A 26,090-nucleotide genomic window follows, 5' to 3' on the forward strand; every position below is an offset into this window, starting at 1 on the left:
ACACATTGTTCCGCCAAGGCCTCCCCTTTTTATAGTAACTACGGCCATCATCCCCGGTTCTTGCCGTTTCTGCACCCGGTCAGGGAAGACAGATTGCCGACAACAGCCAAGAGGGTGGCCCGCATCAAGGAGGCCTTGATGAGTTCTCGAGTTGCCCTGGAGGGGGCTAAGGCCACGTATAAAGCCTTTTCTGATAGGAGGAGAAGGCCTGGACCGGTCTACAAACCTGGAGATTACGTCTGGGTCTCTACTCGGCACATGAGATTCAAGAAAAGTGGCGTGTTCCATCCCCGCTTCATGGGCCCATATAGGATCCTTCGATGCATCAGCCCGGTGAACGTGAAAGTGTGCCTGCCCCAGTCCCTGCGGATCCATCCCATGTTCCACGTTTCTCTCTTGAAACCCGCGAACGCGGTGAGGCCTCGTACGCCGGTGTCGGTGACTGTGGATACGGAGGTGGAGTACGAGGTGGCTGGTATCTTGGATTCCAAGTGGCGCAGGGACAAACTATGGTATCTGGTGGCATGGAAGGGGTACGGACCCGAGGAGCAGTCATGGGAACCTGCGGCGGGGGTTCACGCTCCTCGTCTGGTATCGTCGTTCCATCGTCGATATCCTTCCTGTGCTGGTCCTGATGGGGGGCGCTGATGGGAGGGGGATGTACTGTCAGGAATCCCCTCCCGCACATGGATTCCCTCCCACAATGCCACTTCCGTGAACCTGGTGCGCATGGAGGAGAGCGGACTACAACTCCCAGAATGCCCTCCGGCAACAATTGCCGTATGCCACTCAAGAGTTCTGGTTACATAACACCAAGGGAAACGGCTAGTTTTCATGTTATGCAACTCAAGAGTTCTGGTTGCATAACACCAAGGGGAACGCCTAGTTTTCATGTTATGCAACTCAAGAGTCATGGTTATATAACGCCGAGAGTATTACTTAAGGAGAAGATCACTGGGACTCGGCGTCGGATATTCTGATCTTTGCCGGAGTACCTGGTTGAGGTACACGGACCCGTTGGTGAGTTGAGCGGCGGAAGGAACATTCTAAGGAGCGGAGGAGAGGTGCTGGCGTGTGCTTCCTGCCCGTGTCCTGTCCCGTTCTGAGAGCCGTATTCAACGTCATTGGGCACAAGTCCCGTTGGTAGAGCCGAAGCTCCCAACGGCCTGACAATTTGGAGAAAACGAGGTTGGTGCGAGCCGAAGCTCCCAACCCTCGTTCCTTGGGTAAACACACGCTTAGAGCTAAGACGCTATCCCGGAGGTGTTTCCGCGTCTTAGCCATCGACACTCTTAGGAGAACTGGGATAGGTAGAGCGGCTGCTCCCCTCCATTCTCTGCGCCACCTTGGGTATCATCACTTAAACCCGGATACAAGAGACGCACACTAGGAGGTGTTCCCAGCGTCTTTGTGTTGTGGCAGTACTCTGGGGGATACTGGTAGAGCGGCTGTTCCCAGGTGGTAGAGAGCCCGGCCGGGTGACTCCCACGTGCCCCCCCGTAGATTCCACAACCTTGGAACTACCCTTCACAGCGGTCGAGTGGCATTGTCGGCCACTGCTTAGCACTGTGCCCTCCGTTGGAGCATACCGGGTCCGGTGTGCATGCGGAGGACGGTTAGACGAGCTGTGAATGGGTATCGTACTTTAACTGGTGATTCCAGTACCGGTATTCATTGTTGTCTTTAGTTGTTTATCTGTTTATTAAATCATCCTTAAACCTCCATTTCTCTGGTCCGTCGTCTGTTTGTCCCAACCCCGAGAAAGCCAGGACGTTACAATACCATACAGTCAGATTAACACAGGACCTAATGATTAAAACATCGTAGAGATATAGAGTTCCTGTATTATTTAAGTAAGGAACACCTATTCCAAGATGGCGATGCCGACAGCACAGTTATTCACACTATCCCACAGCGAGGCTTCGCGCAGTCCGATTGCGTCACAACACTCGGCAGGTGTTCTATATCAGAACCCTTCTCTTGGGTGTATGCTGAATATAAAAAGGCGCTAACTACTTCGTGGTTTCTAGCAGAGCGACTGGACGTGTGGACGGCGTTACGTGTGAAATTGACCAGCTATCTAAGGTAAGATGTGCGATGAGAAGAGGGGATAGTGGCTGGCTCTTGTATAAATCGGTAAAATTAATCCCAAATAGCTTAGCAGCAATTTTAAGTCACACACATGGCCTTTGGGAAACTTTAAGGAAACGCCAAAACAAGATCCCCATAAAATCGCATTAGCAGTTGTTAGGAATAACGACTTAACTTTCTCATGTGAGAACATCCCTTCATTTACGAAAACCGCGGAGGGAGAGACTTTGTAGCAGTTTCATATACTATCTATGTCCCTTATTAATCTTTCTGAACTAACAGTCTAACTGTTCCCACCTTCCTCTCCCGCCATATCGTCGTTAGGTCTACCTGATAGAAGAAAATCAGGGATCAACAAAACGATATCTGCAACGCTGCGGCCCACCCCCAAAGAAATGATAAAATGAATACAAAAGAAACAAGATAAAAAGGAAAACTTTCATCTATATTCATCAGAGTAAGTATATTACTTGCTGAAGGTTTAAATTTCCTAATGTAAAAATACAGGTAGTCACCGCGTTAACATCAACAAAACATTCAAAGATAGGTGACTGATAATGTCAGTGACTCTCTCTGTATATAAATATTTTCTTTGTTTTCATATACAGATATGAAATGAACATAGGAAGACTGGCATTTACAGTTGCATCTTCTTAGATTACAATCCAAGTACGTCTATCGTGAAAAACGACTTGCTCAATTTTTGGATCCAACAAGTTATCTGAAATAAGGCTAAAACAGTACAAAAGGTTTGTAGAAGCAATGTATCTGTGCTTATTGGGTAGACAGCTAAGATGGGTTTCTCTGCCCACTTCAGTTTGTTCTGGGATAAAGTGATCATGAGTAGACATCGCAGAAAACCTTTTTAACAAATAACCTGTATGGACAAGTAAAATGTACTGGCCCATACAGGACTCTAATCCTAGTACTTTGACCTGTGGTGCTTTTATCACTTTTAGTTTGATTTCTTCACTCAGTTCTTGACTTTTTTCTTCACGGGGAGACTTTCTCCTATACAACTAGAGCACCCTTTTCTAGTGGCATATTTGCAACTCTGACAGTATGTTTATTCTAGAGTCATTCTTTTGGAGAAAATTTAAGAATTCTCTCGTGGGTTGAAAACAACAACATAATTATCTATGAAATTTTTTAAAAAAAATAATACGCTGTATTCTCTTTGCAGAATTCTCATTCCCCCATCCATGCCCGTTACCTAATTGACTAGTAACAGGTCCTGAAGAAGATGGCAAGTAAAGGAGAATAAGCCATCGAAACGCGCGTCGACCAGTGTGTATGACACACCCCAGCGCACAGCACAGCAACAGAGGGCTGAGCAGTTCACCCCTGTTTTTGGTCTTTCTGTGCATGTTGTCGGGCCCTGGGGTGGGTAGGGTGTGTGCTATGTATGTTAGTGATATGAATGAGGAGTGTGGAGAGGTGTAAATGGTGTGGGGATTTTTTCTTTTTCTTTTTTGAAGCAATGCCAATCTCTGTATACATGAAAATAGTAATGAATGTTTATATGTTGTTTTGAAAATAAGAGATGAATTTTATCTGTACGTAAAATAATGAACAAAAGAAATTAAATAAAAAAGATAAAAAACAATACATGTAATAGGTTGTTGTGTTCTTCTACTGTGAATCCACGATAATTAAAGCAATATAGGTCTTGAGGGATACTGTACATTATAGTATACATTAAGTGTATCCAAGTAAAGAGAGTTTTGCCTTAATGGGCTGGATAAGGTTTGGATTCGATGTTCATATAATGGAGTAAATGTTACGGTCAGGGCGCAGTGGTCGCTTATTACGGTGATAAGTGTATCAAATTCCTTTACCCGATTACCCGCCATATTTGATATTAAAATGAAGTCAATGATGGAATGACTATCTCTACCTATGAATGTTGCATCCGGCCACTGAGTTTCAGGGTTCCTTTTATTAGCAATCACGAGATCCATATCAATTAATATTTCATTTAACATAGCGCCCGGGCCAGAATGCGAGAAGTGAAAGATTAGTTCCTCTTGTTCGTCTATAAGCCCACACAGAATCCTGTTGTTTATTTTACACGGATGTAGGTTAAAATCCCCTCCCCAAATGATGGTAGCACCCGTAAAGGATGCCTTCATCAGTGTTGTTAGTTGGAGGCAAATCTGTCGCAGAACCACCAGTAGTTCGGGCTCCTTTAAGTTGTTATAAAAATTAACCAAAAATACCAGCTCCCCTTTGCCAAAACGAATACTCAATATTTGGAAATAGGCCTCAAGAGTAACCATAGTTATTTGAAGGTTTCCTAATAAGTTTGTAATATAAATGGTTAAACCACCCTTCGCTCTGCCAGAAACTGTAGGAACCGCAGGTGAAAAGTAGGTTTTATAACCTACCAGATGTATTACATTAGTAGTCCATGTCTCTTGGAGGCAGATTATATTTGATTGATGGAAAAGTGTTGGGCCAGTACCATTTTCTACTTTAGGGCGTAAGCCTGCTATGTTCCAGAAGAGTAACGTTATTGATGGTCCTGGTTTGGGAGATTTGTTTCCTGTCTGGGTTTTGAACTGTCTTATTGATGGAGCTTCCGTGGGTCCAGGCAAAATAGGATTTTTGCCTACAATGTTTGATGATATGACTCCTAATGATCCTAAACTTTTATGGGATGATTCAGAACAGACTATCGGGACTTTCATGCATGTTAATACTGGCGGCAGGTTGCCGCCAAACTCAACTGTAGGAAATTTACCATTAGGGAGACCTGGTTCGATTGTTAACAATGGTTGTTTTCCATCCTGTCTTTTCCCACAGACCTGGTTAGGGCATCAGTCCACACCTTCCAAACTGGAGAGTGCGGAGTAACGGTTCGAGGTAGAAATGTTAAAGCCAGATATTTCACTAATACGCCCAGATCGAGGACAGACTCTAGGGGGGTTTGACAACATGGAGTGAGGATAGAAATATGTTAAATCCCGGGTAGAAATTGTATCTCCTCCGTTCTCACTATACCAATCACCCATATGTCTAATCACTCTTCTGTCTCTAAAGTTAATGATAATAAGATCACCTCTTATATCCTTAGGTCTGCGTCCCAACCACCATAATCTCCTGACATGGAGAATTTCACCATCAATATGCACCGGCAAAGGCCTGTTGCAGCTTAACCAGTGGATCACTTTGTTCTTAAGTTCCTGATGTCCCTCAATCCTTCCATCTTTTAGTTCCGGTACCCCCGTCAATACCACCACATAAGGGGCCGCTTCCGGGGGGAGGTCTATGATTTGCTGCTTACCCCTTATCCTATCACTAGGTAGGGGAAGCCTAGATACAGGTTTATATGAAATCTCCTGTTCAGTGGAAGTACTATTTTTGCCGGCCTCTCTCTCTTCTCTCAAAGGTGTACGAGGCTTAGTATGATGCTGGGGAATCGTTGGGACAGCTTCTTTCACTACTGAAGAGTGTTGGTTTAGTAATTTCTCACCTAGTAGTTCTTGGGGCAGTTTACCGTCCATCGATTTTGGGTTTCTAATTTGAGTAAAGGCCCTAATCGTATCTGTGTTGGTTATAAGAGTTTGTTCCATAGTCCCCAGTTGAGCTGACAATCTTTTGACTCTCTCTAGGAGGGGCAATATCAGAGATTTCACTAATAATTCCATCAAGCCTATTAGTTCTGTCATAGACTTAGGTGAAATAGACGAGCCCTTGCTCCATCACGCCCACCGTGACGTCAGACGGCCGGGGGCCGTCCGACGCACGGAAGCGGCTAAAGCAAGCAAAAGCAAGATGCACGTAAGTCAACATCTTCGAAGAAATCAAAGCTAAGCTTCCGGTGTGTATCTTCGTTTCCCATGAAGGTGACTGTCCAGCCATTGGGCAGGTCTGCAAAGGTTGTGGAAGCAAGAACCATTTCATAAGTGTGTGCCAAGCTAAAGAGAAATCAAGTGCGTCACAATGGAAAGAAATGGTGGATGCGAGAACATTCCAGAAGCACTCTTGTCACACCCACAAAACCAAAAAGCAACGTCACCTACTACCAGTAGAAACCAGACAAGATCAATCGTCGTCAAGCTCATCGTACAAAGGTTCCACGATATCACTGTCAAGTATCAGCAAAGAAGATGGGTGAGCGCTTGTGAAAGCAACGAAAGAACAGCATGTACATGGGGCGTTAGCTGCCTGTAAGGTAAATCATTGCTCAAAGACAGCTTATCAAATTAAGCGCAAACATCATTTTTTTTCTCATAGACAGTGGTGCATCGATAAATATATGCCAGTAGAAAAATGTAACAGCCTATCCCCTGTGCCTCGCCTCACTCCATCAGGTACTTAGGTATATACTTGGGCCGCTTCTGAGCCACTACAAAGCCAAGGATCATTCTTAGCAACATTGACACACAAAAAGACAATGGTGTGAGCCACCATTCATGTTCTACAGGGGACTTCATTGAGTGCTTGTTTGCTCAGTTTTGCCACCACTGCTGCCATGGGGCTGATATCCTTCAACTACAACCTCTGAGCTCAGTGTGAGATCATGAGCTGGTGCCCATTGTTATTTCATGGCCTGGTAAATCTCAATATAATGAAAGCACAGCTCCACATCAATGAAGCCCTGTGGCTCAGTTGCCTTTCATTTACAAGAAGTTGTAGAGAAAGGTTACCTGGAAGCGCTTTAAAGCATGACATCATTGAACGTTCCACAGGTCCCACGCCATGGGTTTCACCCATAGTAGTAGTACCAAAAAAAGACCGTAGCGGAGCAGTGCACATTTGATTTGATATTCTAGGAAAACAGAGCCATTGAGAAGGAGGGAACAGGCTGGTCAACACATCCCAGACATGATCATGCAATTGAATGGAGCCAAAGTGTTTTCCCGTCTTGACCTAAACAAAGGATTCTATCAACTCGAGCTAGAGGAAAACTTCAGGTATATTACACCCTTTTTGATTCATGTTACTTTGTTCAGATATCAAAGACTGAGTTTTGGAGTATCTTCAGCTGTGAAGATATTGCAGCACGTTATTCGCAGAGCAATCCAAACTGTTTCTGATGCTTTCAACTACAGTAATGACATACTGTTTTTTTGGGAGAACACAAGAAGAACACAACAAAGCCCTTAACCAAGGGTGCTAGTTACTTGCTGATGCAGGTCGCACTCTGAATGCTGCGAAGTGCGAGTTTCACAAAACCAAACTCAAGTTTTTTGGGCACATATTCTCAGATGGGGGAATGACTCCAGACCAAGTCAAGGTGCAAGCACTGTCATTCACTTGCCTCTCCCCAAGATGTTACCATGCTGCGATCCTTCTGGGCATGGCCAGTCATTGCTCAAAATACATTTGCAACTTTGCTACAGTGAGTGCCTCATTGAGAGACTTGACCAAGCAACATGTACCATTTCAGCGCTCTTTGATGCGAGCCCAGTAGGGCAAGGGGCAATCCTTGCTCAACACAATGGCCATGCGAATGCTCAGAGACACATTGTGGCCTATGCCAGTCAAAGCTTGCCTGAAGCAGAACATGCCTATGCTCAGCTGGAGAAAGAGAATCTGGCTGTGGTGTGGGCCGGCAAACATTTTTATGTATTCCTCTTCGGAAAATGATTCACTATCATCACAACTCACCAGGCATTGCTTACAATCTTTAGCAACCCGAAGGCTAAGATACCCCCTCGCATCGAGAGGTGGGTGTTGAGACTGCAAGAATATGCCTATGAGATTGTGTATAACCAGGGAATTATCAAAACCCAGCTGTTTACTTTTCACAAGTGCTGCTACATCATCACAGTTCAACATCCAAAACAACTGAAGCCTGTCTCAACTTTATTGTGAGATCAGCTCCCCAGTAGCTCTGTCTGTGGAACAAATCATTGCTGCCACCAATGCAGATAAATACCTGACCATAATCAGAGAACGCATTACCACGCAATCATGGAGGAGAAGTACCCGGCCCCTTGACGACAAGGTTAAATTCCAAAAGTTCAAAAATGTACAGGATGAGTAAGCACTCACCCAAGAAGGCGGAATACTGCGATGCTCAAGAATCGTCCTGCCTGGAAGCCTAAGACAGAGGGTCATCGAGCTGGCCCATGAAGAACACTGTGGTTTTGTAGCCACCAAGAGAGCCTTAAGAGGTAGAGTGTGGTTCCTTCGCTTAGACAACCAAGTTGAGAAGTAACTGAAGGTGTGTCACATTTGCAATTGTTTCTCTCCCATGTGACGCAGCACCCAGTGACAATGTCTGACCTTCCTGCCCATGTTTGGGAGAAGGATGCAGTTGACTTTTTTTGGCTTTTGGGAAATGGACATCATCTCATGGTAGTCATCATTTTCCTTTGGTGGAAGACCTATCCTCGACAACCCATGACAAAGTCACAGAATGACTTGATGACACTTTTGCAACAAGGGGCATCCCCGAAATCCTCAAATCTGATAACGGCCTGCCCTTTAACAGCAAAGAGTTCAAAGAATTTCTTGTCCAACCTGGCATCTTTGGTGCATTTTTCCCCTTTCTTTTTTGCTTCTGACCTCCTGTTTTTGACTGTGTGCTGCATTTCGTTTTTGCTGGTTTTAGAACTCTGGGCACTTTACCACTGCTGATCAGTGCTAAAGTGCAAGTGCTCCCTGTGGGAGAGTAGGATCTGCCTCTTATGGTTACCCCCACTTTTTGCTGCTGTAACACTGTTTTTCGACTTTAGTCTGGCTGGGGCCCTGCTATTCAGGACCCCAGCCTAGCTGCTTCCTCTCTAACTTGATTCCATGTACTTTAGGTACACTCCAGATTGGATTCTGGGGTACCCTTGTGAGTCCCTAGTATATGGTATACCAGTGGTTAATTTGTAATATAAAAAGTGCCGGGGCTCTCCTCAGGAGGCAGCGCCAGCAGGAGAAATGTGCTGGTGCAAAATGCCTAGTGACTAGAGCCCCGGCACTTATTATATTGGAGAGGACTTGGCCTAATGGCTAGAGCTGCAGATTTCGGAGCTGGGGAACCAGGTTCGAGTCTCGGCGTGCCTCAACATTCTGTGTTAATGGGAAAAATAATTTTACTTCCAAATGTGTGTGCCCTTAATTGGTGCTAGAAGCTCCGGTGCTGATGATTAGGTGCGGGTGCTGAGCACCGGAAAGCTCCGGCTCAAATTAAGCACTGTGGTATACTATGTACCCAGGGCATAGGTACCCCAGAGGCCCAGGGGCTGAAGCATGTATTATGCCACCCCTGGAAAGCCCTCCAAAATGACACCACAGGTCTGCTACTGCAGCCTGGGTAGGGTGGTGCATGCACCCCTTACTGAGGTATAGGCTAACTATACTCCACCTATCACTGCACATATAAACCTATCAGTCACCCCTAAGGCAGGCCTTATCAATCCTGAAGGCAGGGTGCTTGGTTATATGAGAGAGGGTGCCCAGGCATGAGCTGAGCCCCTCTGCAGCCTTCGGAATCTCTTCTCAGGGGTTGTCAGTGGTGCAGCCTGACCATATACTCTTAAGTGCATTATAACCGAACGGTAAATGCTAACTTTGGACTGGCTGCGCGGAAACATGTCATGTTTGGTGTCAAACACCTTGGAATCATACCCCCACACCAGTAACTGGTGAGCCCTGGCATCACAAAATGGATGCTGCAGCCACAGACACAAGTCTGGCCTCCAGCTGCTGACAGAAACTCCGGCAGGGGAGGCGTGGACAATAGTTTTCCTGTCACAGGGAGGTGTAACCACCTCCCAGACAGGCTGATGTGTATTGGGGCTGGGTGGGTGCACTCTGAGAGTGCTTTGAAGTCCTGCACTGGGGGCACATTTGGTGTCCCTGTGCATAGTCCAGCTCAAACCGGTTCAGGGGCTACCAGCCCCTGCTCTGGCGCAAAACTGGACAAAGGAAATGGGTGTAGCCACCCCTCTTTCCAAACCCTCCCATAGGTGGGTCCCCCAAGTTAGTCCACCCCCTTTCTTAGGTATAAGTAAGGAACCCCTGACAACAGGACTTTAGATATCCCTGGACGAAACTCTGCAACTGAATCCTGGAACTTCGACACTCTACTCAAGACTAGAGGACTGAAGAAATCTCCCTTGGGGTCATTGAGTGACTCCCCTGCTTGGCAGGCACCAACAAAGCAATTTGCCAGTCTGCATCTCCGAAGCTCCCGAAGGACTCTGAAGTATTTACAGCCCAGGAAGAGGATTTCTAGACTTCTCAGAGGCCGACCGAGTCTCCAGCAAAGCTGAGACCTGCAGCCCTCATGAGTAACGTGGAACCGGAACTCCTGGTCACCGTGCACATTTGCAAGTGCATTGACTTCCCGACATTTCTCGAAGTCGTGCTTTAGGTTACTTGTAGCCCATGCACCGAACACCGTCTGCACTGAAGATTGTGGGCCTACACTCCACGAGTGTTCCATGAGCCCGCTTCTTGCATTTCAGCTTGAGGCTCCTTTGCGATCCCTGGTCTGTTGACTGGTGGGTCCCTGTGAAGGCAACTTTGATTTTCCTTGGGCTTCCATGGTTGCTCCAGATGTGCCCTGTCTCCCCACCGCATGGTGAGTCTCTCGGACCTTGCTGGTCTGCACCGAAGCATCTTTCTCTTTTCTGCGTGGGTTGCTGTTGCCAAGGCTTGTTGTGTCCAATCCGGGCACCGACGCTGCAGCACTCGGCATCCTTCGTGGGGCAGCTCGAATCCAGCTCCTGGTCATCCTCGACGCCTCCTGGTCCTCGTGGCTGAAGAGTCAAGCTTCACCTTCTTCACCTTCTTCACCTGAAATCTCGCATCATCGGTGGGCATTCGCCTATCATGCCCCTGGTCACTGGCTAGTGACCCAGACTCTGTCCCTTCTGCTTTCAGTTTCTTCTCATCTTCGATCCAGGCTTGGATCTCTTCGGACACTTCGCATCTTCCCGGCAGCAGCACTTCTTCGCCAACTCCCATGGAAAACGACGACGCGACCCGACCCCATTTGACACCTATGCACCTGGCTTCCCTGGGTGAGGTAACTCGAGTACTCCGGTGCTCCCGTGGGTGTTGACCCTAGAACTTCCTAAATCCAAAAGGGTTTGGTCCTAGTTTATTTCTAAGTGTCCCTAATCTTTAAAAATCTAACCGCAACTTTCCCTACAGAATCTAACGGGAGATCGAACAGCCCATCGGGAGTGCCAATCATTTAACTCTGCCAAAGCACCGACCCGGGGGTCATCCCAACAGGTTCCTCAAAACAAAAAAAAAATAGCATAAAACAGTGCAACCACCAGCCAATTCAACATCAACTAATAGAACAGAACAATCAACATAACAAATTATACCAGACACATTTAAGTCAAACAAAAACAAAAAAAACCCAAAAATTGTATTTAAACTCAAGATATATCAAGTCAAGACAAACATGAGATCTGGTAAAGAAAGGCGGTCTGTTACAAAACTCATCAATAACAGGAAAAGGAAAAGCGCGATTTTACTAGAACCGAATAGAACTCAGGTAACTACATCAATAATGCCGGGCCTAGAAGCGCCAACAATCCACAATGCCTTCGAAACACTGGTGGACATAGAGGATGCAACTAGCACGCCAGCGAATCAGAAATCAGCAAATCAGAATAAATTCAATGTCCAGCCCAAAATATACTCAAAATTCTTTTTTTGTAAAAGACGCTGGGGCAGTGTTACATCTCAGAATCAGCAAGCAGCTGGGTCTCCCCTCCCCACTGCACCCGGAAATGGAAAAGGAAACGGAAGCGCAAACACCACCAAATAATGGCATAACACCAGAAAGCAGTGGCGAGGTACCACCTCGTCCGAAAACCAACCATGAAAAAGATATAACAGATCAAGAGTGGCCACAAGTGATAGAATGGGACGCCCTGCAAAATGACAAAAACAGCAATAAACTCACCGGGAAACGAAAACAAGAAAAAACTAAGTCCACCTCCTCCTCTCCAGTGGCACAAAAAACACCACCAACAATTCCATTGAAGCCAGACATTAAAAGACGGCCCCGCCAGCGCACGTCATCTCACGCAGTTGCAGTTGCGGCACCTGCAAGGCATGCAGCTCCACAAGCCCACTCAGCCGCTTCTGAGACAACTTCAACCAGTATCACCATTTCAGACATAATTTCAACCAAAACAAAGGAAATTGAGAACCCTCAACTAAGCCCGGATATAATTGCCCCTGCTCCTGTCTACAGACACGAAAGAACCAACCCGACACCACAGCTCAACGGGGTCCAGGGTATGGCGCCTGGAATTTTCGACATAGAATTTAAAACTGACATCAATACCAATATCAAGCTCAAGCCGCTAATTTCAGCGCCCACTGGACTCCAGTCAGAACCGGTTTCCACTACAACGGGCAGCAGCACAGGGCAGGCCGGGGACGAACCAGAAGAGACACCCACTTGCAAAATCAGTAATGTGTCACCACTCACGAACGAAGAATGGGAAAATCTGGTCACCGCATACTCCTCCGAGACTAAAGGCGACATAGTCATCGAAGAACCTGGAAGAGCAACACGTGAGCCGATAAAGGAGACGCCAATTGGAGAGAACAAAATATGGGCATCTCTCCTAAACACAGTGCAACTTACAACAAAAGCCATGGAATACCACTCGGACAAGATGGATATTCAGTTAACCCTCCTTAACCGTTTAGCCCTGCATATTACAAGCATTGATAGAAAGTTGTCGGAACTGAACAATTTCATCAAAAGAGCCCAAACTGAAACAATAATAATCCCTCAGAGCTGCACTTGCCATTTTATCATCGATAAACTTGCAACAGTGCCCGCAGTCATGGGTGACCTTTTAACGGACTTAAAATCACTAATAAAACCAACTCAACGAATATAAGTGAATCAAAACCCAATAACAAACAAAAAGGAGACCTCATAAATGGCAAAGTATCACGCGTCCAGGACCACAAAGAGCAATCCATAATCAACAAGAACAAGAACGCTCCTAGCTCCTCCGCCGCTGTGGCCAGAACCAAACTACGGCCTGGAGGAGAAGTGGCCGTCGACCAGGAGCAACAAGAGGAACCGGGAACCTATGAAAGGGACAACGAGAGCATACATTCGGGCTTCGTCTCCACAAGCGATATGGCCAATCCAAAACAACAAAAGACGGAGCAGAGAGCCAGCAACCGTAACAAGCAGACAAGGCATTCAGTTGGAGAGGAAGTCTCACCGAACAAATTTCAATCATCCAAATAACACCGGAAAAAGAGGAGGTAAGAGAGGAATAAAAATCCAACCATTAAATCCTTCTTTCAAGCATCAGCAAGTTTTGTGCGGATCGCAGCAAGAACAAAGAGCAAGCAGAGAGCCTTCAACTCCACACTCCGAGGTGAGTGCCCCCGCTGTAACTGGTACAACAGGGTCAGAAGAAGCAGGAAAAGCACATTTAAGGGATCATAAATTCCCAGAGACCATCAACTTAACCAAACAGGCGGTAAATAACCCAGCACTAGCAACTTCAGGGGGAATCATCCCTGCGACAACAGCTGCCGTAAAGGTTTCCATCAAACAAACAGAAATAGTAGACCACAAACCAAAATCGGATATAGTACCTGGCCCAGTTAGACTTAGCTGTCTCGACACAGAGTGTAGGAAAGAGCTAAGCACCGAAACAGCTGACAGAATGAAACTAGAAAACAGTCACACCTAAACATAGGGGGAAAGGAAAAGGACCTGCACAGTGTAAATCTCTCAAATGATTCCTGACGGGAAACTCTGAAATCAATTCTGTTCATCCCAGAATACAAATCTAAAGGACGGGGCGAAACCCTCAACAGAGGAAATATTCTTAGAAAATTAACCGCCATTAGCAACCTGGCCGGGATAGGTTCACAAGACTTGGAATCTGTCGAATTTGAAACATTCAAACACGTGTCGGAGCATGAAACAACAAAAACAACTTAGGCTACCCGAGAAACAGCGGAGAGAATTCTCAAGGAGGAGCACCAACTAGAAGACTGAGGTACAGACTCACCGCACAGTCGGGTACCCAGAACCCCTACTTCGACTCCATCAAGGGCCCAACGACAGCAGGCCAAGCAATAAGGGCAACTTTCGACCCACTAACTCAGTGCTTAAAGGGGCATGTAGCACCTCCATTGAGGCCATAGACAACAACGGAGAAACCACCCACAACGCACGGAACAAAGAAGCAAAGGACACACCAAATGACTGGTCATGGATAGCAAAAACCATAAGAATCCCGAGAATCAATGACAGAGAACAGAAAATGCAAAAAACATTTTAAATCTAAAATTCTGCTCCTGGAATATAAACGGCCTTGGTACTAAAACGCTCGACAAAGCCTTTTTGATGTACCTTCAACAATTTGACATATTTCTCCTACACAAAACATGGCTGGAAGATCCTCTTCATCTACAAGGTTTCAAATCATACCATCTTTCGGGCACCAGAAGGTTCGAAATTTGGTCATCTGAAAGGTGGCCTTACGACCTATGCCTCAATCAAAACTATAACATCCGCGAAGGAATTAACAAGTAAAAACACTCCAACAAATGGAATAAAAAGATTACAGATAGAAATAGCAGGTCCAAGAGACAAACAACAGCTAATACTTATTAACACCTACATACACCCCCGTAATAAAAAAACTGGTGCAAGACTTATGGTAGCTGAACTAACCAAGCTAGTCACTGAAAAGTTTTCTTCAAACTACATTGTCTCAGGTGATTTCAACATGTCCCTCACAGGGGACGCCGATCTGCATAGGCCGGCATCAGACCAACACGTAGCATGGGGGGTCCCTCGCCAAGACGAGTGCAGGTGGGGCAAGCAATCTAAGATGTCTAAAGACCTTTTGAACAAACTAGAGAACCTGTCCCTGGTTGCATTAGATGGTGACCTCCCACAAGATGCAACTTTTCATAATGCCCCCACAAATACTGCAATAGACTACACTTTTATTTCTTTATCGCTCTTTAGCTCAATAAAAGGGTTTAGGATTGGAACGCTGGCTCAAAGTGACCACCAACCTCAAAAGTTCATACTTGACGCTCATGGAACGGCAATCACACAACCAATTGAGAATTTAAATTTAAAGGTCATATCAAACCACCGGCGAATTAAATGCAACACGAGCAATCGAGAAAAAACTACTGGCCCTATCAAAAAAAAGATGGGAGGAAAGCAAACAGCTGAGTGCGAACAGTTTAACGGCTTGGGAAAACTTCACCAAAAGCTTTGACTCAAATAAATCTAAATATGAGCCAACAAAAGAAAAAGCAAGATCAAAAAACGAACAAGAGGCACCACACAAGTTGGCAAGCAACCAAATAATTTTCTTCTCTAGACCCCAGAATGCCAAATTAAGACAAATAAAGACCGAAACTAACAAAGCACTGCATAGTCTCCGCCTATACGGTCCAGCTGATAACATACAGTCAGCACTAAGGAGGTTAAAAGCAAGCAGAAAGAAAATCATATGGCTTGCAAAAAAGGAAAAATCCAACACAACATGGGTAAAAATGCTATACGACTCAAAAACCAATAACAGCACCAGCTTTTGGCAGACAGTCAAGAGCTTAGAGAACCCAACAACTCCGGGAATAAACTCGCACATAACGGAAGATACTTGGGAAAAGTACCTACAGCGCCACTTCAACGCGGAAACTGGTGAAAATAAACAAGCCCCGTCGGAGTACCAAAGCGACCAGCAGCTCCCCAAACCTCAAGGATTGGAATTCATCCCCTTTTTCTCAATCTAACAGCTAGTGAACAGCATCTCGAAAAGCCGGAAAGACGGAGCGCCTGGGCCTAATGGCCTACCACCAATCGTATACAAGCAGGACCTGAAATACTGGGCTGAAGCGCTACTACCCCCTTTCAATTGTATTATGGAACTCGAAAGAATTCCTGATTCTTGGAAAGGGTCAATTGTTTCACCGATCCACAAAAAAGGCAGTATAACCGAGCCAAAAAACTACAGGCTTATCGCACTAATAGACATTGAAGCCAAATATTACGCAGGCCGCTTATTGAATGAACTTACGGAATGGGCATAGGAAAAAGCCCTAATTCCCATCAACCAAACTGGCTTTGAGTGATCCATGACATTCCTGCTTAAAAGAGAACGTCCTTGGTAATTTTGTCTATCACCTCGGTCTCTCCGCGTTATGAAGCAGTCACTCTTGGGAGGTGAACCAGCAACGGCGACACAAAATTTCCAAATCCATCTTGTCACCCCAGGCTCAGCAACCTAGGCCAAGGAACCAGCCAATCACCGACATGGGAATCATCTGACAAGAGGTGCAAAGAACTGAGCGAGTAAAGGACACGACGAACTGCCGATTGTAACTGTAAACAATGAACTTTTGGTAGCTCGCTCACAGACTTTAATGCTATTCAGATCTAAATACTCAACACTAATTTTAAAGGAATGGGCATTGCAAAGGAATTCTCAGTAATTAACACTTGAAAAATGTTGTACCTTTCATGTCACGCTATGCACCTTACTGGTTGTATTGTATACCAGCTTTTATTTTCTTGTAATTTTATGGAGTCACTGCTATTTTTTTAATGCATTTAACTAATTCTAGTATTATAAATGATGCTGGTTTGCTTTTTATACATACGTTTTAACTGATTGCAACGGTTTTAATTAATCATGCAATAAAGAGATTACTTACAGTATCCAACAGAAAAGTGATATCATTACCTTCCACTTTCCCATCAATAAATGGACCTGACTGGTCTACCGGCAAGGATGCGCCAATTACGCACTTCTCTTCCTCTCCTCTCGGGCACCATCAATCATCTGAGTCACTATATGTATTTTTCAAAAGATATTGTGAAATCACAAAATGTTTCTTACCACTTCCTCCTGGAAATCCGGCGTCCGAAGGGTGCTTTGAAGGTTCACAACATTTGGCATAGGAGCTGGAGGCACCTGTTACTGTGGATTAACAACCTGCATTGGCTGATTCACAACCCCTTCAGTCTGCGTCTGTGGGTTTAAATTTTGATTTGGCCCATTATTATTCTGAATATTCGGACACTCATTTCTCCAATGTCTAAGCTTTCCACATCCGTGACATGGAAACTTCTTTTTCGCATCCTCTCTATTCATTCGCCCTCTCATTTTACCTCCATTCATTCCTTGCTCACTCTAGTTCAACCCTTTATCAGTTTCTGTATTTAATTGTAATTCCTGCTGCTCTGCTAATTTCACTTGTGCCCACATCATCTTCTCTTTCAGCTTTTTATGTCTGGCTTCAATATCATCGCCACAATATTTGGCATATTTCAAAATATCATCAATGCTTTTGCTCTGCCAACAAAGCATATGCTGTTGGATCATCGGACTAATCTCTGGTTTCAAGCCATACACAAACCAATACACAAAATGTCCCATATCCTTATCACCAATATTCTCAAAGCCGCTGTACTGCTTGAACACCTGTAACAGCATCTCATAATAGGAATGTACTGTCTATCTTTACCCAATCTTTCTCTTTTGAGGGAATTATTTCTTTTAAGAAAGTAATCACTTGGTGATACTTTTTCATCAAATCCTCTGAGGCTGCTCCTGTTTTAGAGTCTCTTGGATACTCCTCACTTGGCCAATCGATTGTAATTTTACATTCTGTCCACAAATCTGCAGGCACCACAATGTCAAACAAACCATCCAGGTCCTTCAACAAAACCTTCAACACCTTCACAAACCTCTCGACCTGCTTATACCACTCCACGGGTTTTTCTCTCAATTTCGGACAATCATTTGTAAATGACAAAATATCCTGTCTACTCCATGGGACATGAACATATCCACCACCAGGTACTTCTCTCATAGGACACAACCTCTCTGCCTTTTCTGTGTCTTTCAACAAGAAAGCAGATGTCGACACCTCCCTAGCCTTTGCTTCCTCTTTCTTTTTTGTCCACCTTGTTTTCCACTTGTCCATATCTCCCCACTTCTGCAAAATGTTCATTAGTTCTTTTACTTGTAATTTTCTACCAGACACATTCATGTTTTCCAAATCTTTGTCTGTGAATTCCACTCGATAGGATTTTTGAAACGACTTAGATTTCCCTATATCTATTCCAATCTCCGCAGCAATTTCCATCAATTGTTTATGATATACCTTTGCATTTCATGTAATACTCCTACATACAAACATCAATTCTTCTTCATTTTAATCATTCAATCTTCCTAATCCCACATTTCCAGCAATCATTTCCTCTAATTCCACTTTCAATGTATAAATATCTAAAATCATTGGGACTGAACTAGATCATTCTATTCCTTGTGACCACCTTTCCAAATCTTCCGGAGTAACCACTGTTGTTATTTTAGTGATTGGAGGGGCTACTGTGCCTCTCTCCCTTCCATGATCAGGTAAACGTCTTTTGGGAGCTCCAATTACTGGCTCTCCTATAGGGAGATCCATTAATACAATGACTGAACTACACTCACTGGCTTGATCTTCCGCAATTATTATTTCTGTTCTGGGGTTGCTCATTGGGGCAGGTAAAGTTTGAGAACTTTGAACATTCACTTTATTCCCGAATAATGGTATAACAGGGCCTATGGTTACAGGAACTGACAAGGCATCTGCGGGCAATTTCAATTGATTTATTTTCTGTATCAATTCTTCTCTATTTTTGTTCAGAGCCTCAATTTCTATTGCCTCTATTGGTCATGTTATCATGTAAAATCTGCGGAACTAAAGGAGTTCCTAGTACTGGGGCACTTGGGGTGACTACTCTATTGAGTCCTTCCTGATATGGAGGTGGATTTTTAGTTAAAATATCCTCTAATAACTCATCTTCTGATTCACCATACCCGGTCACACTCAGGTGCTTGGTTTTCTCTCTACACTTACTTCCTGTCTGCTCTTCAGCCATCAACACTGGATATAACCCTTCTGATACCATTGCTCTTCTCCATTGTTTCATTTGATCTTCTTGTGATCCATTCATATATCTGGGGGGAAATCCTTTCATTCTCCCTCTTCCGTGCTTCTCTCTCTCATATGACTCAGTCTCCCATTCTTCTAAAGCTTCATACTGAGTTAATCTAGGTTTTGGTTCTAAATCATTCATTCTCATTCTCAAATTCTGAAGAACTCTCCCATTAAATGTACCATATTCTGGGAAAGCCAAGACTCCATCACCTTTGGTGTAATCTATCCAATTCTCCAACCATACACAGGTAACCTCTCTCCATCATCATAAATGAAGCAGGTATTTTTGGTGTCAATACGAGCTTGTCTTTCTTTTTTTCTTTTTGTAATCTTTTTTAATTAGAAATAAAGCACAGAGTCATCATTACAAGATCACATAACAGTCCAATTTTCATGCGCCATAGTACCTCATCATACATAGACCACAGTGATTTAAAGATTTGGAAGGCCACTGTTGCAACCGCCCCTCATCACCATACCTTCAGGTGGAGCGGTATCGACCTCCCCTTAAATGCATTTCAATATGAATAAAGTACAAACATTGAAAGATTTGGCAGGTCACTGGTTTGATTTTCCCTTATTGCCATATCTTCTGATGAAGAGGTACAGATCTCCCATTAAACACATTTCAATATACAGTAAATTACAACTATTTAGAGGGCAGGCAGGTCACTGTTCTGATGTCTCCTCATCGCCATATCTTCTGTTGGAGAGATACAGATCTCCCCCTGAATGCATTTCACTCACCCCATTTCCTATCCCATTTCCTAGGGCAGCCTCGCTGCTTGTAGACCGCCTTCTCTGCAATCATGCATCGATCCATCTCTGCCACCCATCCCACCGTTAATGGCCGTGTGTTGGATCCCCATTGCATCGCTATAGCTCGCTTCACCAGCAAGTATCCCAGTGCAACCCACTGCTGCTCTAATTCCGTCAGGTCGGTGGCCTCCCATATGTTCAGAATCCCCAATCTCGGTGATAAGTGAAGGTGTTTACCCAGTGTGTCTTTCATTTTGTTGGTTGCGCTGTACCACAAAGGACGTATGATGGGACAATCCCACAGGATGTGGTAAAAGGTACTGTCTTGGCCGCATCCCCTGAGGCACAACGCATCTGTTCGGCTTCCTATTTTGGCCAGTTGTACCCCAGAGGGATAGGACCTATGAAGTATTTTGAGTTGTATGAGGCGAAAGCGGTGATTTATTGCAGTTTCCCTGGGGGACATTAATGCAGTTTGCCAGTCTTCGTCGTCTATTGGCCCTATGTCTGTTTGCCATCATTCTTGAAGAACCTGAAAAGAGTCAGGAAGGTTATTGCAGAGTTTACGGTATGTACAGGAGACGCCCCCCTTCGAGAGCGGTTCCGTGAGCAGGCGGTCTTCCAAGGAGGAAGAGTCCGGCAGGGAGGATAGGTCTGGAATGCTTGTGAGAAGGGCGTGCCTGATCTGCAGATATCGGAAAATCTCGCCTGGTGCAAGGTCATATTTAGTCTGTAGGTCCGTAAACGTGAGAAGCTTTCCTTTACCGATCAAGTCTCCTATGCTGGTTATGCCAATGGTGTCCCAATTATCAAACCCTGTATGCTGACAGAGCGATCCCAACCTTTAAGAGGACCACAGCGGCGTAGCTTTCGTGAATTTATCCGCCCATCCTAGGCGCTTTGTGGCCTTATGCCAGACGGCAGCCGTTTGCGCCATGGGACCCAAATATCGGCCTCTACGAACCTCACTGTAGAGAGCACCCAGATATCCCTCCCACCCCGTTTGGTATCGTTCTAGGTGGAAAGATAGGTTTGACGGGGAATTATAAATCCAATGGTTGACGGCGCTACCAATTGCGAGGCCCAATAATAGAGGCGTAAGTCCAGAAGGGCAATCCCCCATTGTACCATCCTTTTGTTAGTTTCCATAGGGCGATGCGCAGTGCTTTCCCGTCCCATAGCAAGGAACAGAGCTCCCCTTCAATGGCGGTGAAATAAGTATCCGCGATTGGAAATGGGCAGTTTTGAAGTAAGTATAAGAATCTAGGGAGTGCTAACATCTTAAATAAGGCTGCTCTCCCTAAGAGAGACAGGGGCAACGACCTCCGATGTTTGACATCTTCTTGTAGCCGCTTGAGGGGGCCTTGAATATTGCACTCAAAAAACATTTTGGGGTCTGGTGTAATAAAAATGGCCAAGTATTTAAAACCCCCGCAGGCCAACTCAATTGTGTAGCCACGAGGTAGCCGGGGTGAAGGGCCGTGTAAAATGTATAAGACAGATTTGGACCAATTGATGGTATATTCTGCATATTTGCCAAAGTTGGTAATAACGTTAAATAAGCTACTAAGAGAAGCCCGAGGGGATGCCAAGTATATTAAAATCTCGTCTGCGTATAACGATATTTTATCCTCTATATCTCCGCTCCACCTGAGCCCCCGTATTGAGACATCCCGTTGTATCCAGAGCGCCAATGGCTCTAGGGTCAGTGCATATAGTAGGGGGGACAGGGGGCAGCCCTGCCTGGTACCCCTCTGTAAAGCAAATATACGTGATGTGTGATTGGTAACTCTGACTTGACCCAACAGTCCGGTATAGAGTAGCGCCACCCATTTTTGGAATCGCGGGCCAAAACCAAATCTTGCCAATAGTGCGAAGAGATAAGGCCATTCTATTGAATCAAACGCCATAGTGGTGTCTAACGATACTATAACCGCGTCTTCCTGCAAGTATGGCTGTCTGCCGAGGACATTATGGACGCGGCGAATATTTAAGGCAGTATTGCGGCCCGGTACAATCCCTGATTGGTCTTCGTGGACCAGGGATGGGAGGACTGCAATAAGACGAGACGCGAGAAGTTTAGCTAAGACCTTGGCTTCTGAACTGATTAGAGAAATGGGTCTATACGAGCCACAGTGAGACGCCGGTTTGCCTGGTTTCTGTATGACTACTATGGAAGCAAGCCTTTGATCCAAGGGAAGAATACCCCGCTCCAGACTTTCGTCATACATATTCTTGAGGTGAGGAGCCACTTTAAGGGCCATACCCTTGAGGAACTCAATCGAAATTCCATTGGGCCCCATTGCCTTCCCGGAATTAATAGCAAAGATAGCCTTGCAGATCTCTTCTGCTGTTAGGTCTGCGTCCAAGGCGTCCCTATCACTGTCCAAAAGTGTAGGTAGGGTCATTTCCTCCAAGAGTTGTCATGAGTCTTCGGAGGAGGGGGTTGTCTTGGAGGTATATACTGCCGCCAGGTGGTCAGCAAATGCTTCTGCTACCTCACGGGGGTCTGCTACACGCCTCCCATCATCAAGCAAGATCTCGGGGACCCACCGTGTTGCCTGATCTCGTTGCTCCAGCCATGCCAACATCTTGCCCACTCGTTCTCCAAGTTCATAGACTCAATGGCTTGTATGAAGAAGTCTCGCCTGGGTTTTTTCGCGTGCTAGGGCCTTGTATTCTAGCTGTTTGTTTTGGAGTTTATGGACTGTGGCCTCAGTGGGAGTGGCGTTGTGTTCCGTCTCTAAAAGGAGCAAGTCGCTTTCCAGTTGGGTCAATTGTTCCTGTTGTTTTCGGACGTAGCCTATCTTCAGTGCCAGAGCCCACCCCTTTATTACTGCCTTGTAGGCCTCCCATATAGTATTTGCAGAATCAACGGATCCAACATTGTCAGTGAAATAGTGATCTGTGTGTTCAGCCAGGTCCTCTTTAATGTCTGGGATAGTAAGAAGCCATGGATTGATAATTATGGGACCTCGGGTGTATCGCTGGTGGAAAGTAAGATCAGCCCTGAGGGGAGAATGATCAGAGATACCTCTGAGGAGCCCCTGGTGATGTTGGAAATGGCCTATGACTGCAAGGGACGTAAAAAGATAGTCAATACGGGACTGACTTTTGTGTGCGTTGGAATAGTGTGTGAAGTGAGTCGTCCAGGATTCAGTACCTGCCAAATGTCCACATCTTCCCATAGCCTGGGAGAAGTCAGCAAGGTCTGTACTACGGCGGGGGGACAGTTTTGGGGGTTGTCTGTCAGTTGTTTCGTCTATTATCATATTGAAGTCCCCTCCCAGGATGAGAGTGCCTGGGGAGAGGTCTATAAATATCTTCCCTAGGTCTTGTAATGCTGTCTTTCCCAGATCTGGTGGAAGATAAGCCAATATTATATTTAATGGTTTACCCTCCCAAAGTGCCTCTAACGCCGCAAATCTACAGTGTGGGTCAGTCCATATACGGGTAGTTGTAAGGGCTAAATTTTTACGGATTAGAATACCTGTGCCCCGGGACCCCGATGTGAACCCCGCATGTGCCACAAGCTTGTATCCCCATCTGTGGAGAGCTTTACAACTGTTACCCACCAAGTGGGTTTCTTGCAGGAGTATTAGATCTGGTGATTGTCTCTTGAGGTATTGCATAACCACTCCCTTTGAGAAAGTGGCTCTGTATATACTTTTCCCAAATAGGTACAGTGTGTACAGAGTCCACAGTCCCCAGAGGTTTGGCAGAGGTTAAAGTTAGATATAACCTTACTCTCTAAAGTGGTAGCTTGGTCGAGCAGTAAGGCACTATCAGAGGACAGTGTAAAGCATTTGTTGTACACACTCAGTCAGCAAATGGTCTCACACACTCAAGAACTGAACTCTAGGCCAATGGTTTATATAAACAATATATAGTTGTTTTATTTTAGAACCAACAATAGGTATCAAAAATATACTTTCTCAGAATGAGATGCTTTAGTTAAATACTTTTGCAATATGCAATTGACTTTTGTAGGTAATAGTTACAGGTTGTTGCAATAGGCAACACAATTTCAAACACAATAATACATTGAGCTCAAAGGGAACTTTTAGTTATATGCAATTAATTACTTTCAGGATTACTTTTCTAACTCCAGGACTGGATCCTAGATTCAGTCCTGGGACAGTTCTTGGAAACAATTGAGTTAAGTCACTGTTGTAATTGTTAAGCAATATTTTGCTATTTTAAAAGTTGACACTTAGAAACTTTTTCTGGTCAAATTACCAATGTTATCCTATGGAAGGAATTTCACTTAGCAGGTAAGTGGGTTTATGGGCACTTTTTCTAGGTCAGTGTTGGATTCTGGATCCAGCACTAGGGTACCATCTGTAAGCAGTTGAGAACTTGCGTTTAAGTTGTATAGGCACTTTTTAAGGAATATTTATAAGTTTGTAAAATCGACACTTAGAAGAAATTTAATAGAAAAACAGTCAATGGTTCCCTATGGAAGAAAATTCAGGTTACATGTAAAGTATGTTCTCGTTACTTTTGTAATCCAGGGCTGGGTTCCTAGGCTCAGTACTGGGACCTCTATCTAAAACAGGTAAGTAATTTATGTTTTCACAGTTGGTATGATTTTTAAAGAATATTTGTAGTTTGCAAAAATCGACAGAAGACATTTCGCAGAAAAACACTCAATGATTTCCTATGGAAGAAAATTGGGTTAGTGGTAAGTACGGTTGTGAGTACTTTTCAGGGTCAGTGCTGGGCACCAAGATCCAGCACCGGGATCTCTCCTAATAGCAGGTGAGTATTTCTGTTTTCGTTACTCGGTTGATTTTAGGTGAATATTTTAAATGTTAGAAACTCCACACTTAGAAGAAATTTCAGAAGAAACCAGTCAATGTTACGCTATGGAAGAAAAGTGAGTTATCGGCTTTTGGGTAAGTACTCGACTGGCAGAGTTACAGTTCTGGGTACAGACTCAGGGACTCTCCCCGGGGTCAGGTTGGTACAGTTGTTACAACCTCAGCGGCACTGGGGTGGCCGGGTGCAGAGTGAGTTAGGCCCAATGTTATCCTATGGGAGGCAGGGGGGCCTTGGTGGTGGCTGCTGACTAGCAGGCCACGCCTGCTGTGGGAGCTGGGCTCCTGGTCACTTGCTCAGTGCAAATGGGGAAGTAGGTAGGAGTAGAAGTTGCACTGCCAGGGCCACTCTGGCGGCTGGGTGCAGGGTACTTTTGAGCCTTCGGGCGCTCAAGGGATTTCAATGGGAAAGCTCAAGGACGAACAAAGACTGCAAGCTCGGGGACGAAGATTCTTCGGGTGCCACCACCACTTCAAGAGGTAAGTTGGGTAGTTGGAGGATAGGTAGGTACCCAGGAGTCGGGCACAGGGGGCCGCAGGGTGCCGGGTGCAGGGGTGCCTTTTGATGTCGGAAAATCTATCCTCTGTTGATCGCGGTTGGGGGGGGTTCCCTGGTTCTGAGGCTGCAGGCGTCGTCAGGAGCGTCGAGGTGAGTTCTTGGGTGCCGGATTTGGGGTCACAGTCACCGGGGGGACGTCCTCGGGGTCTTTGTCCACTCCGGCACAGGCCAGGCTTGGCGGGTGCAGAGTGTGCAGGGTTTGCGGTTCTGGGCTGATGCCAGGGGTTAGAAACTTGCTTTGAGCAGAGCCACTGATCATGGGAGTCCCAGATTCTTAGAGTCACAAGGTAGCCAGGTCCTCCGGGGTTTGTGAGGTTGCTGGCCACAGGAGGTGCCGGGATTTAGCAGGAGCAGGTTCGAGGGTCAACAGGCCGGTAGGGCTGGGGCCAAAGCAGTTGGTGTCTTCCTCTTCTTAGCAGCTGCACGGCAGGTCTTCTTTCTTCTTGCTCTTCTTTGTATTCTTGGAATCTGGAATCTGGGGAAGGAAGGTTCAGGGTGCCCCTAAATACTAGATTTAGGGGCGTTACAGGTAGGAAAAGGGCAGGGACCAATGGGTCCCTGCCCTGGGGTGGGTACACCCCCTATCCTGCCACTCTCCTGTGGGAGGGGGGCAGTAGCCTAGTCCTGATTGGGCAGGACTTCCCATCTTCAAGATGGCGAGAGCCCGGAGATGTGCTTCACCTCGCCTCCCCCACCTGAGGGGTGGGGTTGGCAGAGGCTGGCACATCCCCTGTCCTTACTTGGGGTTTCCGGCCAGTCTTCCCGCCAGAGTGGGGTCAGAACCGGTGGGGGCCAGTTGCTGGGTACAGCAAGTGGCCTGGAGAAGCTCACAAAGGCGGCATGCCTTTGAAGCTTCCCCCTGCCCATCCTGGGGGAGGAGACCTAGCACCTCGCCCAGGATGTGCATTGTTGCAGGCCCAGGAGAACGGGGGCTCTCCACCCAG

The sequence above is a fragment of the Triturus cristatus genome, chromosome 6 (assembly GCF_964204655.1).
Source record: "Triturus cristatus chromosome 6, aTriCri1.1, whole genome shotgun sequence".
Taxonomy (NCBI): Eukaryota; Metazoa; Chordata; class Amphibia; order Caudata; family Salamandridae; genus Triturus; species Triturus cristatus.